This window comes from Bison bison, unplaced genomic scaffold (genome assembly GCF_000754665.1).
Source record: "Bison bison bison isolate TAMUID 2011002044 unplaced genomic scaffold, Bison_UMD1.0 scf7180017864512, whole genome shotgun sequence".
In the NCBI taxonomy this organism is placed as follows: domain Eukaryota; kingdom Metazoa; phylum Chordata; class Mammalia; order Artiodactyla; family Bovidae; genus Bison; species Bison bison.
The window spans coordinates 1,043,850-1,052,415 of NW_011495066.1; the positions used below are offsets into that span (position 1 = coordinate 1,043,850).

Here is an 8,566-nt window from a genome sequence, read left to right on the forward strand (position 1 = left end):
TCTTTCCATATGCTAAAGAAAAGCTCAGATATTCCTGGAGTCATTACATAGCGGGCTGTCATCTCATTTCCTACAGTGGCTCGAGTCCCAAGGTTTATTTCCAATTTGTCATTCCCAGCTCCACATATAACAGCGTTCTGTTCTGTGCATTCAACTACGGTTAAATGATTTCCTACTGCCTGGCCTGGAGGCAGAGATTTGTACCAATTTTGCCCTTTTTTTTTTTTTTTAAATTTTTTTTAATCGGTTCTTCCCAGAAGGCAGTTGACGGAGGCTTAGAGAATCTGGTCTCTCACAGACTAAGATGTGCTTTGCATGAGGACATGTCTTGTTCCTGACGTTGATGCTCTTGTGGGCTCCGGGGGCCAGGCTGACGACACAGAGCTTGAGGAATGAGTCATTTCCATAGGGATTTTTTTTTAAGCATCAAAGAAGAACAAGGAAGTATTGTCGGGCTGCTGACAAAACCAGGGACGTCTACAGAAGATGTGGTTAAGAGTGTCCTCGTTATATTCTGTATTCACACATAAGGGGACGTTTGGGGGTGACTATCATTAATTCTCTGGCCCTGGCTGAGAAGAGCAGTTTGAATAAGGAAGGGAATCCTCGGAGCAAAGACAGAAAATCAACCCTGCTGCAATCATGTGGAGTTGTCAAGGATGAGTCACCCAGCTCACTGCAGATGGAGTCTCTCCAAAGGGATTAAAGAAGAGAGAAAGACACTCAGATGTTGCCTGTTATCCTCCTTCCTCCCTGGCAAATGGCTTCCCCAAATACCAGATGGAGAAATCTCTGAAACAGAGGCTCGATTGAACTCTGTTGTTGCCAAGGGGAATGATGTACCTGGTTAGACAGCTGTGTCTGGAGACTGAAAAAAATAGGCCAAAAAAAAAAAAAAAGGAATAGGGTGAGACATTGCAGATGCTTGGGTGAGACTGTGCAGTCTTTGGTGGAGTCAGCAGGCTGTCTCTGGATCTCACCAACGCATGCTTCCTGGATCTTCAAGAACATGTCAACCGAGAGGCTAATATTCTACGCGTGTCTTTTGTTGTTCAGCCGCTAAGTGCTATCTGATTCTCTGCAACCCCATGGACTGCAGCATGCCAGGCCTCCCTGTCCTTTACTGTCTCCTGGAGTTTACTCAAACTCATGTCCACTGAGTCAATGATGCCATCCAACCGTCTCATCCTCTGTCGCCCCCTTCTCCTCCTGCCCTCTCTTTCCCAGCGAGATCCCTGTTTCAGTAGAGTTTTTGTAACTTTGCCAATGAATCCGTGTCCAGGTCATCTGTCACTCATAAAAGCTCACATAATAAAACGTTCCTAGAATTTTAGCTTGGAGGTTGGCAGGGGATAACCTGCCAACCTCCAAGCAGGTTTCTTTACTCTTATGAGCAAAACCAAAATATTTCCTCTTATGAGCAAAACCAAATATGAGCCCTGTGAATCTCTCTTTAGGGCTTCCCTCATGGCTCAGATGGAAAAGAATGTGCCTGCAATGCAGGAAACCTAGGTTCAGTCCCCGGCTCAGAAAAATCCCCTGGAAATGGCAACCCACTCCAATATTCTTGCCTGGAGAATGCCATGGGCAGAGGAGGCTGGTGGGCTACAGTCCGTGGGGTCACAAAGAATTGCACACAACTCAGCAACTAACACTATATTGTGCTGTAATCTCTCTTTGGCTTAGCAGTCAACAAATCAATCACACATGTCAGGCTATATTCAGAACCCAAGTTTCTCAGGTAACTGAATCTTTGTTCTTAGGAGCACTGAATTCTGCAGGGTTTTCTGATGAAATGCATCCTGAGTCATTCTTTTAAAAAATAATTGCCATACGACCCAGCAATCGCACTGCTGGGCATACACACTGAGGAAACCAGAATTGAAAGACACACGTGTACCCCAATGTTCATCACAGCACTGTTTACAATAGCCAGGACATGGAAGCAACCTAGATATCCATCAGCAGACGAATGGATAAGAAAGCTGTGGTACTTATACAGAATGGAATATTACTCAGCCATTAAAAAAGAATACTTTTGAATCAGCTCTAATGAGGTGGATGAAACTGGAGCCTATCATACACAGTCAAGTAAGTCAGAAAGAAAAAGACCAATATAGTATAGTAATGCATATATATGGAATATAGATGGAGAAGGCAATGGCACTCCACTCCAGCACTCTTGCCTGGAAGATACCATGGATGGAGGAGACTGGTAGGCTGTAGTCCATGGGGTCGCTAAGAGTCGGACATGACTGAGCGACTTCCCTTTCACTTTTCACTTTCATGCATTGGAGAAGGAAATGGCAACCCACTCCAGTGTTCTTGCCTGGAGAATCCCAGGGACGGGGGAGCTTGGCGGGCTTCCGTCTATGGGGTCGCACAGAGTTGGACACGACTGAAGCGACTTAGCAGCAGCAGCATGGAATTTAGAAAGATGGTGACGATGACCCTATATGCGAGACAGCAAAAGAGACACAGATGTAAAGAACAGACTTTCGGACTCTGTGGGAGAAGGCGAGGGTGGGATGATTTGAGAGAATAGCATTGAAACACGTATATTGTCATATGTGAAACAGATCGCCAGTCCAGGTTCGATGCATGAGACAGGTTGCTCGGGGCTGGTGCACTGGGAAGACCCTGAGGGATGGGATGGGGAGGGTGGTGGGAGGGGGGTTCAGGATGGGGAACACGTGTACACCCGTGGCGGATTCATGTCAAGTATGGCAACAAACAGTACAATATTATAATTAGCCTCCAATTAAAATAAATAAATTAAAAATATTGCATTGATTTATTTATTTTTGGCTGTGCCAGGTCTTTATTACTGCAGGGGCTTTTCTCTAGTTGGGGTGAGTGGGGGCTACTCTTTAGGTGAGGTGTGCGGGCTTCTCATCACAGTGATTCCTCTTGTTGCAGAGCACGGGCTCAGTAGTTTTGGCTCCCAGGCTCTTAAGCACAGGCTCCATGGCTCTGAAGCTTGTGGGATCTTCCCAGACCAGGGATTGAACCTCTGTCTCCTGCATTGGCGGGTGGATTCTTTACTACTGAGCTCCCAGGGAAACCCGCTGATTTCTTCTTTATGTTTTCATTCTGTGCTATGTCTCCATCTAGGCGTTGACTCATGATCCCGTCACATCAAACATAGACACCACATGAATCAACATGATGGTCTTTTCCTGAAGTTCTTTGTGCCTCATCTCCCAGAGTCTCAAGTGTCTTGGGTTATTCAGAGTCTTTCTCTCGGGTATATTTTAAAATTTAGATTATATTTATATTTAGGTTATATTTTGGGTTCCACTTATAAGTGATCATATGGTATCTGTCTCTCTCTGAGGCATCTTCACTCAATATGATAATCTCTAGGTCCAGCCATCTGTTGCAAATGGTTTTATTTTGTTCTCTATAGGGGCTGAGAAGTATTCAACTATATATATATATATATGTACCACATCATCTTTATGCATTCCTCTGTGAATGGACATTGAGGTTTCTTGCATGTCTTGGCTGTTGTGAATATGAATATGAATATAGGAGAGTGAAAAAGCTGGCTTAAAACTCAGCATTCAACAAGCTAAGATCATGGCATCCGGTCCCATCACGTCATGGCAAATAGATGGGGAAAATTTGGAAACAGAGTCAGATTTCAGTTTCTTGGGCTCCAAAATCAATGCGGATGGTGACTGCAGCCACAGAATTAAAAGACAGTTGCTCCTTGGAAGAACAGCTATGACAAACCTAGACAGCATATTAAAAAGCAGAGACGTCACTCTCCCGACCAAGGTCTGTCTACGCAAAGCTATGGTTTTTCCAGTAGTTTGTATGGATGTGAGAGCTGGACCATAAAGAAGGCTGAGTGCAGAAGAATTGATGCTTTTGAACTGTGCTGTTGGAGAAGACTCTTCTTCTTCTTCTTTTTTAATCCATTTATTTATTTCAATTGGAGGCTAATTACTTTACAATATTGTGGTGGTCTCTTGAGGGTTCCTTGGACAACAATGGGATCAAACCAGTCCATCCTAAAGGAAATCAGTCCTGAATATTCACTGGAAGGACTGATGCTGAAGCTGAAGCTCCGCTACTTGGCCACCTGATGCAAAGAGCAGACTCATTAGAAAAGCCCCTGATGCTGGGAAAGATTGAAGGCAGGAGGAGAAGGGGATGACAGAGGATGAGATGGTTGGGTGGCATCACCGACTCGATGGACATGAGTTTGAGTAAACTCCAGGAGATGGTGAGGGACAGGGACGCCTGGCGTGTTGCAGTCCATGGGGTCGCAGAGCTGGACACGAGTGAGTGACTGAACAGCAAATGAACACAGGGGTGCGCGTATCTTTCTGAATCATAGATTTATCTGGATATACGCCCAGGAGTGGAACTGCCGGATCATATGGTGATTCTGTGTTTCGTTTGTGGAGGAACCTCCACAATTTTCCGCAGCGGCTGCACCAGTTTCCATTCCCACAAACAAGGCAGGAGGATTCTCTCTTCTCCACAACGTCTCCAGCATTTACTGTTTGCAGACTTGTTAATGATGGCCATTCTGACTGGTGTGAGGTGGTATGTCATTATAGTTTCGATCTGCATGTCTCATAAATAGCAATATTGGGCATCTTTTCATGTGCTTATTGGCCATCTGTGCGTCCTCTTTGGAGAAATGTCTGTTTAGGTTTTCTGCCAACTTTTCTATTGGTGTTTTTTTTTTTTTTTTTTTGTTGAGTCGTATGAGCTGTTTGTGTATTTTGTAAATTAAGCTGCTGTGAGCTGCCCCTGACTTCTAAACAAGCCTTGCCATTTTCCCATGCACTAAATCTTACTCTTAATTATACACCTTATTGACACTGGGTTGAGCTGATGAGAATTCTTCATATATTTTTTTTTTTTCGATCAGTGAGTACTGGCTTAATAAATGATCATGCATATGGGCTTCCCTGGTGGCTCAGACAGTAAAGAATCTGCCTGTGATGTGGGAGACCTGGGCTACCCACTCCACTGATCTTGGGCTTCCCTGGTGACTCAGCTAGTAGAGAATCTGCCTGCAGTGCAGGAAACCTGGGTTCGATCCCTGGGTTGGGAAGATCCCCTGGAGAAGGGAAATGCTACCCACTCCAGTATTCTTGGGCTTCCCTGGTGACTCAGCTGGTAAAGAATCTGCCTGCAATGTGGGAGACCTGAGTTCGATCCCTGGGTAGGGAAGATCCCCTGGATAAGGGAAAGGCTACCCACTCCACTATTCTGGCCTGGAGAATTCGATGGACTGTACAGTCCATGGGGTCGCAAAGAGTCAGACACAACTGAGTGACTTTCTCTTTTCACTTCTTTGAATTCAGCAAGTGCTGCTGTAGACCTGATTATTCCTGCACACTGATGACGTGGTATCCTTTTGTGTCTCCCCGAGAAGTGCCTGTTGTCCTGTTTCTCCAGGACAATAGCCATGTGTACTTGGGGACATGTGTCAGGAAAATGTTGCTATCATTGTTCAGTCACTAAGTCATGTTAGATTCTTTGCAACCCCCATGAACTACAGCACACCAGGCTCCTCTGTCCTTCACTATCCGCTAGAGTTTGCTCAGAGTCATGACCACTGAGTCAGTCTAACCATTGAAGGCAAAAGAAAAAGAGGCTGGCAGAGGATGAGATGGTTAAATAGTATCAGGTAAATACCAGTCGTTCAATCTGGGGCTTAACCGTGTACCCAAAGGACTCTGTTCTTACACAGCTCATGCTGATCTGTGCAGTATTTTTATTCCAAGGTGGTGTTTCAGCAGGAAAGTTAGATGATGTTGATGAGACTTTAGCAAATGCATAATTGTCAGGCAGGCCCTCTTGGGGCCCCTCTGTGATGTCTTCCAGCAGACTGAGTTGCCATCTGGCTTTCATTTGACATGGTCACCCGGGAAACGAAAGGTAACAACCCACCTGGCAGTGAATCGGGTGATGGGGTACCATTAGCTATCAGGTAGCCTCTCTGGACTTGAAGCAAAGAAAGATGAACTTGAAAGGTGTGGAGACGATGGGGGGAGGGTGGCTTTGGAAGAATGACCTTGCCCTTGACTTATTTCTGTTGACTCCAGGAAATAAAGACCCATTTCATAACTTCGATCTCTCTTTGGAAAGCTACCAGGAAAATTAGACTCCTCATGCTGCACAAGAGAGACTTTTTTCAAAAGCTTTGCAAATAGTGGAGATTCCTTTCTTTCACACACATACACACACACACCTAAAACAGAGATATATTTATATTTTAGTGTTACACTTTTCACTTCTATTTGGTTCAATCTAGGGAATTTATTTTTAAAAAGCATCTTAACCCCGTGGAATTCTCCAAGCCAGAACACCGGAGTGGGTAGCTGTTCCCTTCTCCAGGGGATCTTCCCAACCCAGGGATGGAACTCAGGTCTCCCGCATTGCAGGCGGATTCTTTACCAGCTGAGCCACCAGGGAAGCCCAAGAATACTCGAGTGGGTAGCCTATCCCCTTCTCCAGGGGATCTTCCCGACCCAGGGATCTGACCCAGGTCTCCTGCATCGCAGGCGGATTCTTTACCAGCTGAGCCACCAGGGAAGCCCTAAATATTTACTTATTTGGCTGTGCCGGGTCATCTTTGCTGCATGAAGACTGTTCTGCATTGTTTTGCGTGGGCTTCTCGTTCCAGTGGCTTCTCTTGTTGCAGAGCACAGACTCTAGGGTGCAAGGACTTTGGTAGTTGTGGCATGCGAGTTAAATAGTTGTAGCACATGGGCTTCGTTGCCCCGAGACACATGGGATCTTAGTTACTCAACCAGGGACTGAACGCATATCCCCCTGCACTGGAAGGCAGATTCTTAACTGCTGAACCATCAGGTAAATCCTCTTAAACTCTTTAGCTGCTATAATTCAGTTTTAATCCTCTTTTCATGAAACCGTTTCTGTACTGCACACATTTTCTCAACTCCAGCGGAACCACATGCTTGCACAATTTTCTCCTGTGTCCTTCACTGTCTCCTCCTCTGTCCGAGTTCTCATGGTGGACTTTCTTAGGGCTTCAACTTTGTCCTTGTCTGGGTGTTCAAACAGAACATTTATCGTGATAGCATAGCATTTATCATGATAGTGAAAGTGTTAGCTGCTCAGTTGTGTCTGAGTCTTTGCGATCACGTGGACTGTAGCCCACCAGGCTCCTCTGTCCATGGGATGCTCCAGGCAAGAATACTGGAGCGGGTTGCCGTTTCCTCCCCCAGAGATCTTCACTACCCGGGAATGGAACCTGAGTCTCCTATATCGTGGGCAGGTTCTTTACTGTCTGAGCCACCAGGGTAGCTTCTCATGTTTCCTTTGTCTGTGCTGTCTCCACAGGCAGTGTTATATATAGCATTTATGTTGTCAGAATGCCCAAATTCTGGTCTCTGACCTGTTTGCTATCCTGTATCCAGCCACTTATTTGACCTCAACCCTCGGAACGCCTGCAGGACAACTGAGCAGGAAGATGTCGAAACAAAGCTATGGGACTCCGTAACTCACACTCAAGCGCTCTTTTCCCCAGCATCTCTGTATCAGGCGGGAGCCCAGACTCACACACTGGGTTCCTTTCCTTCTCTGTTGCCACACTCATCCGTAGACTCCATTCATAAGCCCTGTCCACTCTATTTTTAGATTCTTCCTGGGTTTCTTCATTCCTTCCAGTGGCATTTTCCTCCAGGACAGTCTCGTTTCCATCTTTGTCGTTAGGAGAGCTCCCTGGGCGTCTCATCACCACGCTTACACAATCCAGTGTCAGTTTAACAAAAATTACATTTGGAGTGAGAAGTTATCCCTCTTGCTGCAAACCCTCCGATACTTGAGTCACACTTCCACGCAAGGGAAATTCTCATCGTAAAAGCCCTTCCGGGGACCTGCCTGAACTCACCTCTGCAAGCTCATCCCTCTACCGTGATATTTTTGCTCCACTCGTTGCTCCAAGATGCTACACTGATTCCCATCCATAGACTCCATCACTAGGGGCTTACTCTGCCTAGAATCCTCTTCCCCATATGCCCAGCTGTCTGACTCCTGCATTTGTTCATCTCCACTCCCCAAAAGCCAGCCCAGTGAAGAGGACCTAAAGAGCCTCTCAAAGAGTGTGAAACAGGAGAGTGAAACAGCTGGCTGAAAACTCAATATTCAAAGAACTAACGTCATGGCATCCGGTCCCATCACTTCATGACAAATACAATCGGGGGAGAAGAAAAGCTACCCTCGGGACTACAGGAGTTCATACACATAAGTTTATTAGAACAGTATTCACACAGGCAATCAATACATTGGTTTGTACTCAGAGCCTTCAATAAATGGCTAATATTAAGTATATTATCAAGGGTAGGAACTAACTTTTTTCTTGGAGTACAGTTGATTGATAACATTAGATTAGTTTCAGGGGTGTAACAGTGATTCCGCATTTTTATAGGTTCAGTTCAGTTCAGTTCAGTCGCTCAGTCGTGTCCGACTCTTTGCAACCCCATGAATCGCAGCACGCCAGGCCTCCCTGTCCATCACCAACTTCCGGAGTTCACTGAGACTCACATCCATCGAGTCAGTGATGCCATCCAGC

General features: G+C 45.7%; 1 protein-coding gene across 1 annotated transcript in view; it reads right to left on the reverse strand.

Moving 5' to 3' along the window:
• Window positions 1-8,566, reverse strand: part of PNPLA4 (patatin-like phospholipase domain containing 4) — a 127,464-nt gene that overhangs the window by 941 nt on the left and 117,957 nt on the right. The window lies entirely within an intron of this gene.